Source organism: Felis catus, chromosome A1 (genome assembly GCF_018350175.1).
Source record: "Felis catus isolate Fca126 chromosome A1, F.catus_Fca126_mat1.0, whole genome shotgun sequence".
Classification (NCBI taxonomy): domain Eukaryota; kingdom Metazoa; phylum Chordata; class Mammalia; order Carnivora; family Felidae; genus Felis; species Felis catus.
Window position 1 is genome coordinate 31,535,002 of NC_058368.1, and position 9,295 is coordinate 31,544,296.

Genomic DNA, 9,295 nt, shown 5'->3' on the forward strand with positions numbered 1-9,295 from the left:
CACCTGCAATAGTGCCTCCATCCAGTTGTTCAATTTCCCTCTCCCCGCCCTGTGACTTTGTGACAATACTATTCAATAAAGTGTCTCCTACTAAGTCTGAATTTGTTTTTCACTGGACAATAAAATGCAATGGATATGAACTGCTTTGAATAGCTTTGTACAGTGACTGGAAAAACTGTTAGCCAAGATTGCCCTGAAATTTTGATCATTTTCATCTCTCTATTATTCCAGTAGTAACACCTTTTCTGTGACTGTTTTGTCCTTCTTTATGAAGAAATCATAAAGGCTTCACCTATGATGCAGTATATTTTTAACTTTTAACAAACATCCATAAAGAATAGAAAAAAGGTCATTTTCTATGACTTAGATTTACAGGGGGTGATGCACCCATGTGTATGTTTTTTTAAATCACCCATTTTAATACTTCATGTAATTTCTCTGAATAAAAAAGAAACAAACACACACAAAAAAGTGACCCACACGCATTCAAAGCAATCTGAAAGGACACATGGGGTAAGGTGTTTCTCATCTTGCCAAACTGAAAATTGTGCTTGAAAGAATGTTTTTCCTTGAAATTAATAGCGATTCTAGATGAGCCATTTTGAAAGAAAAAATAAAGTTCTATGTGTGACCCCTCCCCCTTTAACTAGAAATCAATGATAGAGACTGCTATTTAATCCCCATGCTATGTTAATGAATAAATCAAAGGAAGAATGTGCATAATGATAAAATATTTCTAAGTGGGTTTCAATAGGAAAATGGCAGCATGCTCCCGCTTTTTCAGGCTTTATCTGATTTGTTTGTGCTTGCTTCCCCAATTTGTCATGGTCAAATTGAGTTTTAAAACTATTCTCTAAGGTAGCTGCTATGTCACAATATTGATGTTCTTAGAGGATTTAATGAGAAGGTGCTAAATTTTAATATCAAAATCACTGGTGGAACTAATAATGGTCAGGTGAAGGATCAGTTCTCATGGGCTATGAGTGCAATTTAATATATATGCTTTAAGCACTTCCTAGTACCTGCCACTGTTTCTCTGTGAATTAACTGTTAGAGAGTGGTTCAAACAAAAAGCAGTAGTGCATTAGAACCAATGCATTTAATTCTCTGTATCCCTACATGCACAACTTTGGGGAGATATTCTGAGAGAAGGGGGGAAAAATGGAGATCCAAAAGTGATGTTCTGTTTCTATCTGAATTAAAAAGTTCCCTGAGTTTGAGAAGGAGGATTCTACCCTACAATAGTCCCCGCCACCCCCCTCCACAATTTCACATTCCGTGATTTCAGTAACCTGCCCCGTGGTGACCCATGGTCCAGAGCAGATGATCCTCCTTCTGACATATGGTCAGAGGTCAAAAGTAGCCTAACATTACCAACACTATGTCATAGTACCTGTGTCATTCACCTCACTTCATCCCATCATGTAGGCATTTTACGATCTCACATCATCACAAGAAGGTTGAGTACAGTACAAGGAGAGATTCTGAGAGATAGGGAGGATGTGGGAAACAAAGGCAAAAGAAAAAAATTAAATTTCCTTACAACTTACAGCCCATTTTAAGTCCCTTAGACATGCAGAGTGACCTTCGTCTGGGGGCTCAGCTGCCTGAATGATGACACATTGCTAAGAGCAAAAGAAAATCTTAGCCCACTACCCTCCCCGCCGCCCCATCCTGTGAATCTGCTTTAAACATCTAGAAATTCCTTTGGAAACTTCCTTTATCTCTACCCCCCCAAGGTGTATGTGGGCAAACATACTTGAAGCATATGGCCCACTGATATATATCTGAAGGGGCTCATGGCTAAGGTTTTACTAGACACTAATAAATGACCTTTTCCTAACAATAGCTGGCCCCATCAGGGCCCTGGAAACCTTGCTTCCCAGATACCTTAGAGACTTATACTGCCCCTAACCCCGTCCCAACCTGAAGGTATATAATCAGTTACCTGTCACAACCCCAGTGCAGCTCTTTCTGCCCACAGGTGCTGTCCCAGTGCTTTAATAAAACCATTTTTTTGCATCAAAGACATCTCAAGAAATCTTTCTTGGCTGTCGGCCTCCAACATTTCCACATGAAGAGAGACAGGGAGACTACATTCACATAACTTTTATTACGGCATATTGTTATGAGTGTACTATTTTATTAGGTATTGTTGGTCTCTTACTGTGCCTAATTTATATATTAAACTTGATCATAGGCACATATGTATAGGAAAAAACATGGCATATATAGGGTTCTGAGTGGTTTCAGGCATCCACTGGGGGTCTTGGACCATATCTCCCACAGATAAGAGGGGGACCACTCTACTATATATACTGATCGAGCTAATTTTGCCCTTTGAATTCCGATTCCTGCCATCTGCCTTGCTCGCTGACGATCTGCTTCTTTTCTGCTTGGGTAGACTTCCCAGATCAGTTCTCATTCCTGCTGCTCAGGGCTTGACCCCCAACTCCTACCCAAACTTACATATTCACCTCTCTTCCTGCCTCAGGGCCCCAGAATACAGCTCCCTTTCCAGCTTCCTGTTCCTGTTAAGCCTAGGCTGCTGTCAAGTCTGTTTCTTTTCTTTGGATCCAGTTTTGAAAATGACCCCATTCCTTTTGAACCAATTTCACAAGCTAATTAGAAAATGATTTGCACACATATATTCTTTCTCACTCATGCTTCTTTGTTCAGCATCTTGTAGGCATTCCAACCACCCCGTTCTAGTGGGCCCCAGGCTCTGCTGGAATTCTGGCTGGTCACTATTTCCATTGTTCCTCTCCTTTCTCACATCGTTTAATACAGTAGCTGATTGATTTTCAGGTTTTAAAATTTAATGTTATTATCCCATAAATATTATATAACAATTTTTTTCTGAAGTTTAAGAGTTGATAATCTTGGGAAATTTGTAACTATCAAATAATTACACAAAAAACCCCAGAAGTCTCAAGGACAATATAGTAATTTCTGTTCATTTTATTTTTAAAAACTTTACATGTGATTTCTATTATTGTTACCAGTTTTCCCTTTGGATCTGAATATGTAAAATAACAACTGTAGTCATAACTTTTGTTTAATCATTAAAGAATTATCTTTGAAATATGAGACCATATATTGTCCTGTTTTTAGTTAACCTAAGATGATTAAGACTAGATGCTTTTTACATCCTTACCCAGTCAAAAAATACATAAACACACATTTTCAAGGAAATTTCTTCTAGAATCAGCAGCATTAGTCGTATAAGGTATGTGTGTATGTAGATAGCCACACACACACACACACATCATGTATATGTGTATCAGTTTGTGTGTGTATATTCATACATGCATATATATTTAGGATGCTGTGTTCAGACTTTCAGTGTGCTTCAACAATGGCATTGACATATTCTGTGTTCAAAGGATTCACAGAGGAATTGGAGATCTTACTTTATACAATGCCAACTTTTATGGTGGACTTTCTGTTTATTTCAAAATGCTGGTCCCTCTCCACTTGCCTTTGTACTGACTCCTATCTTACCTTAGGCCAGGAAGCATGCTGAGCAGCTTCCAACAAAGTGCGACCAAGGATGTCTCACAATCAGCTCTGCAGGAAGGACTGTATGAAGTTGAGTTGTGCCCATCCCCCAGAGTCAGCTCTAAGCCTTAGCTTTGCTAATGAGCCCAGTTTTCACCAGCATGCAAAATGCTCTGTTACTGTTTCACAGTGTTGGCTGCTTTGCTAAACTTTTAAGTCACAGTGATTTCCTTTTTTTTTTTTTTTTTTGCCTTGTAAATGCTTTGCAGTTTTCTGCAATGCTGAGGATTTTCCAAAATCAATGAAGAATGTGATTCAACAATCTCCTATTTTACATTTTGTTTTTATGGTTTTTTTTCTTCTTTTTGGTGACCATGTCAGATTAAAAGAATTATTTTTGGGGCGCCTGGGTGGCTCAGTCAGTTGAGTGTCCGACTTCAGCTCAGGTCATGATCTCATGGCTTGTGGAGTTTGACCCCCCAATTGGGCTCTGTGCTGACAGCTCAGAGCCTGGAGCCTGCTTCAAATTCTGTCTCTGTCTCTCTCTCTCTGCCCAACCTATGCTCACGCTCTGTCCCTCTCTCTCAAAAATAAATAAACATTAAAAAATAAAAATAAAAGAATTACTTTTTATCTCTTGAAACATTTTTATAAGAAAGTGCACATGGCAAAGAATTTGAGATTTTATTTGCTTTTGCAAATAATGGTTTGTCATTGTTTGGCAAATCTTAGTATCTTTTCAGTCTATACCCCCTAAGTACAGAGTATCATCACTATTGTTTTTTATTGGTGACTAATTGATACACAATAATATGTTAGTTTCAGATGTACAGCATAGTGATTTGGTATGTATATACATTACAAAATGGTCACCACAATAATCTTGTTACCATCTGTCACCATACAAAATTTTTATGATAAGATAGGCTATATTCCCTGTGTTGTATGCTACAGCCCTGTCTTATTCATTTTATAACTGGAAGATTTTAAATATTCATTTATTTGCTTATGTATGAGTTTGATTATTTTTATATGCTTGTCTCCTTTGGGGTTTCTTAGTCTGTAAACTTATGTTGATGTTCCATACTTAGTTTTTGTATCACTATTGTTTTTATTTTCATTCATTTAATCAATAGATGCTTAATTGAGCCTGTACTCTATGCTAGATCATTCTCTTGGCACTGAGGATACCATATAGAACAGAATTACCGCCTCTGGAGCTTATGTGCCCAAGAGTGGGGTGGGGAGACTGGCAATCAGCAAGATAAATAACTGGTTAAATATAGAGCAAGTTAGATAGTGGTAAGTGATAAGAGGGAAAATAAAGAGGGACTTTCAAATTTGAATAGTGGCCAAAGATGGCTTTCTTTTTGGGGAAATCAATAGTTGATTAAAGATCTTCTGAAGAAAAAGAATGATGGGCCCTGCAAATATCTGAAAAAAGAAACATGCCAAGCAAAGAAAAGAGAAAAGAAAAATGCACTGAGGCAGGAGCACGCCTGATGTGTCCTGGGAACATCAGGTATGCCAGTGTGGGTGGGGCGAGGGCTGATGGGGATGGGGGGGGGGGTGTCATTCTGCAACAATTCTGGCAATCAATAATGGTAGCTTGGATGAGGGTAGAACAGAGGAGGTAGTGAAAAAGAGCAGAATGGTAAAAGAACCTAGATGGGACAGAAAAAATACTGTTTTAAAAATAGGCAGCAAATTAGAACTAGGGTAGAGAAGAATGAGAATTTGATGTCTGTTTTAAGATTTATTTCCACTTCTCATTTTGTACTAAGGAAATCTCTCTATAGATGATCTTTTAATGCCTTCTGCAATATGCTGAAATTTCTATCAAATCAATTCCAAATTCAAAATCTCCTTATAAAACTATTTGTTCATCTCCAACACTCTGATTTTATTCAGGTTATATTATATATCAAAGGTTTTCCCTCTATTACCTTTTTTGTATAAGTTAATAACTACTATTAAATAGATTTAGAAATAAGCGTCTAAAAATACTACTATGCAACTTTGTGTTTCAGGCTGTTTTATTAATTTTTAAAATCTAGTAAACACTGAATGCTTATAATGCACTCCCCCCCCCAATATATTGATTACTAGGTGTAGGACTGACTCCCAGGATTTTAGTCAAATTGTAAAATTATCCACAAGCAGCAACAAAAGACTATGATTACCCCTATTTCCAAAGTCATCTATTATATCACATAAAAGTGCAATGGACTAGGAAAGAATAGTGTGTGTGTGTGTGTGTGTGTGTGTGTGTGTGTGTGTGTGTTTGTGGGTGACCTATATATAGTCTTGTTGCATGAAACAAGGAGGTCTTTATATACACACATAAAGCTGTTACTTGATTTTTTACATTCCCATTGTTCTTTGAAAAAATCACATAGGCTTTTCATAATTCCACTCTGAGAGTTTCAAGGAAAAGATTTTCCCCAAATGAAAAATTATTCTATGTCAGTTTTATGTGATACATGGATGAAAATATGCAGGTTCAATAAGAATTTCTTTTTTTACTTACAGGAACTGATGCAAAATATTACAGAACAGTACTTCCTTTGTATAAATAAATGCTCTAAGTTAAACTCTAAACACTTTGTAGTGACAAATTTTCTGTTATATTTTCAATGACACTAAAAACATAAAAAATTTAGATGGTTGTACCAATTTAATGGTCCATGTAGTTGATTGTGCATCCTGATCACCTGTAGGACCTTTTCAAACACAAATTGCTGAGCCCCCTCTCCCAGAGTTTCTGATTCAATACATTGGGGTGGGGCGCAAACGTTTGCACAAATGCTTCTTCCACTGTTCACTGAACAGCGTTTCATAAGTCAGACCAACCATGCCTCCCACAAAGCCTCATTCTTGACTTTTGCATCATTTTCTGAAAATGCATTTTCAGTACCTTACCCTGAATTGGGTATTGTTCTATAAAGAACTTGAGCTTGAAGCACATTCACCAAGAATGCATTGTTTTTAGTAAATGGACTAAATTTGTACTGTTTATTTTTTTTTTCACCTCAGCAAGTCTGATGACTTAATTTTCCCAGTTGATATATAACAAACCTTTTCTTCTACCAGTTCTTTTAGTCCGTTTTTGAGGATGTTTACAAACAAAAATCCTGTAAATTTGTCATCATATTGAAGTTGGAGACTGGGAAACAGAACTGAAGAGAAAATTTTACAGGGCATTCTTGTTCCTCACCAAGTGGAAACTGAAGCAGGGAGCTGAGAAAAATCTCTCTAAAGTGCTCCCCCCACTCCCAACTGATTTCACTGAATGCACTGTAGCTGTCCTAGGAAGGGGGAAGTCTGGGAACCAAGAATTCCTGAGGGCAGAAAACTGGGGGTGGGACTCAGAGCAGAGATTCCCCATGACACAAAGAGGAGGCAGATATTCTGTAAATTGAAGAGATTTCCCATTGTTAGGAGAGTAACGAAGAATATCAAAGAGGAGAAATATCTGGTTAAATATTTAAAAAAATCCTTATTATCTTTGGTTAAAATACGATTTCCCATTTAAATAAAATAATAAAAATACACTGTTGAGTAGACAAAATTGGTTGGTGGGGATAAACATTTTATATATACAAATGGTTTTTATGTCATTTGAGTAGCTTATTATTACGTGTATTTAGGCTGAGATAAATTAAAGATTCATCTTGTCATCCTTAGAAAACCAGATACATTGCTTAAACATCAAGAGACAAAATAAAAATGTAGGGAAAAGGAAGGAGAAAAGAAGAATTAATACGTTAATTAAACATGTAAAGGTTCAAGGATTTGCTTAAAAACTGCCAAACCAGTTAGTAAAAAAAAAAAAAAAAAGTTATGAAGGTACTAAAAGTCAATAAACAAGTAAAAAGGTACAAAGCCACTCACTTGAACAAAAATCAAAAATATCAACTTTACTAAATATCAAAACATTTTGTAAAGCAAAAAAACATAGAAAACTCAGGATATATAAAATATTATACACAATTATTATAACAGAAGATTCTGGAAGAGACCAAATACATCAGTATTAGCAACTAAATGAGATTAACAAATTTACCTATTAAAGGAAAATAAAATTTTATTTTGTCTCAAAATCAAGAGGCAACTAAAATGCTATGAACAAACAAAACAGAAAACAAAATTAATGTGACATAAGGTAAACATTTTAAAAAGGGATTTACTTTTAAAACCAAGCAAATTGAAGCAATAAGAAAGTAGCTTTGTGATTCTGGCATCACACAATGCAGAACTCAAGCTTAAAAGAATCAAACTTGACAAAAGATGTACCTGGTATTTCTTCCACATTTTCGTACCCAAATTCTACCTGGTTTGTCTTGCTTTTTCCTCATTACTTTCTTACCTCTCTTTCCTACTTTCCCTCTTAATCATGTTTTCCTGTCTCAGTGGCCCTTTAATTTTTCTTTTTTTTTTATATTCTGCATTCAGCATTTTAATACATGGATCAATTTAATGTAACTTGGAATTTTCTGTTTATATAATCAACCAAATTCTGGTTTGTATCATAATGTTCCAGGAATGTAAAGAGAAAAACATAAGAACTTGAGGGGGGAAGGTTGCTAATGATGTACATTAAGAATTTTGTTGACTTCCTCTCCTCTCCTCTCCTCTCCTCTCCTCTCCTCTCCTCTCCTCTCCTCTCCTCTCCTCTCCTCTCCTCTCCCATTATCTCTATCAGTCAATGTCTAATCAGAAAAGCAAAATCTACTCTTGATATTTCAACCAAAGAGAGATTTATATAAAACAAATTGCAAGATTATTAGAAAGAATAAAAGAGCAACAAAACTAAAAAGTTGTTGCTCAGAGATCAGACAGTTGTCACTGTCCCTGGCCTGCCCAGGGATCCATGCTTATGTTCGAGTTGATGGAGGCACAACTGCTACCACTGGACAGGTCTGTCAACCACTGTCCCTGGGACACCAATTCTACTGGAGGCCACCATCACTTTTAGCCACTGGCCTCTACAGTTGCTTCTACCACTACTAGAGCAAGAAACAGAATAACTTTTCTCTTCTTGTCTTCTTATATGCCAGAGTTTTCTTTTGGGCAAAACTAACTAGAACCCAAATAACAAAAGAATCTGAAAAGTGCCATCTTCTATGATACAGAAGAGACAAAAGAAGGGAGACTTTAACACATAAGAGATCAATATTAATAGCCTTTCTTTCTCTCTCTCTCTCTCTCTCTCTCTTACCTACCATCTATCTATCTAACGCGTATTGAAGACCACTTAACAAAACATCAACTCTTTATAATGGAATTTACAGTGATTTAAATATATACTGATTAATTTCAGTTAATTTATATAAATGTTCATGTTGATAAAATTGCTGAATGGACTTTTTTTTGCAGTAATAAGAGTTTATAAATTAATACATTTCCTCTTCCAAAGATTGTCTTTTTTTCTTTTTCATATCTTCAGTATTTCTGAAACTGAGATTCCTTTAAAAGTCAAAGAATTCAGGGGCACCTGGGTGACTCAGTCAGTTGACCATCTGACTCTTGATCTCAGCTCAGGTCATGATTCCAGAGTCCTAGGATTGAGCTCCACAATGAGTGTGGATTCTGCTTAAGATTCTCTCTCTCCCTCTCTCTTCCTGTCTCCCCCACTCATACAATCTCTCTAAAATTAAAAAAAAAATCAATTAATTCAAAAACCCAAGTTAATTTTTTATGGAAAAATGTTATTAATAGTACTGCTTATAAAAAGAGATGTATTTTCTATTTTTTTTTAATATGAGGAAGAGAGAGTGAGAGTGGGGAAGAG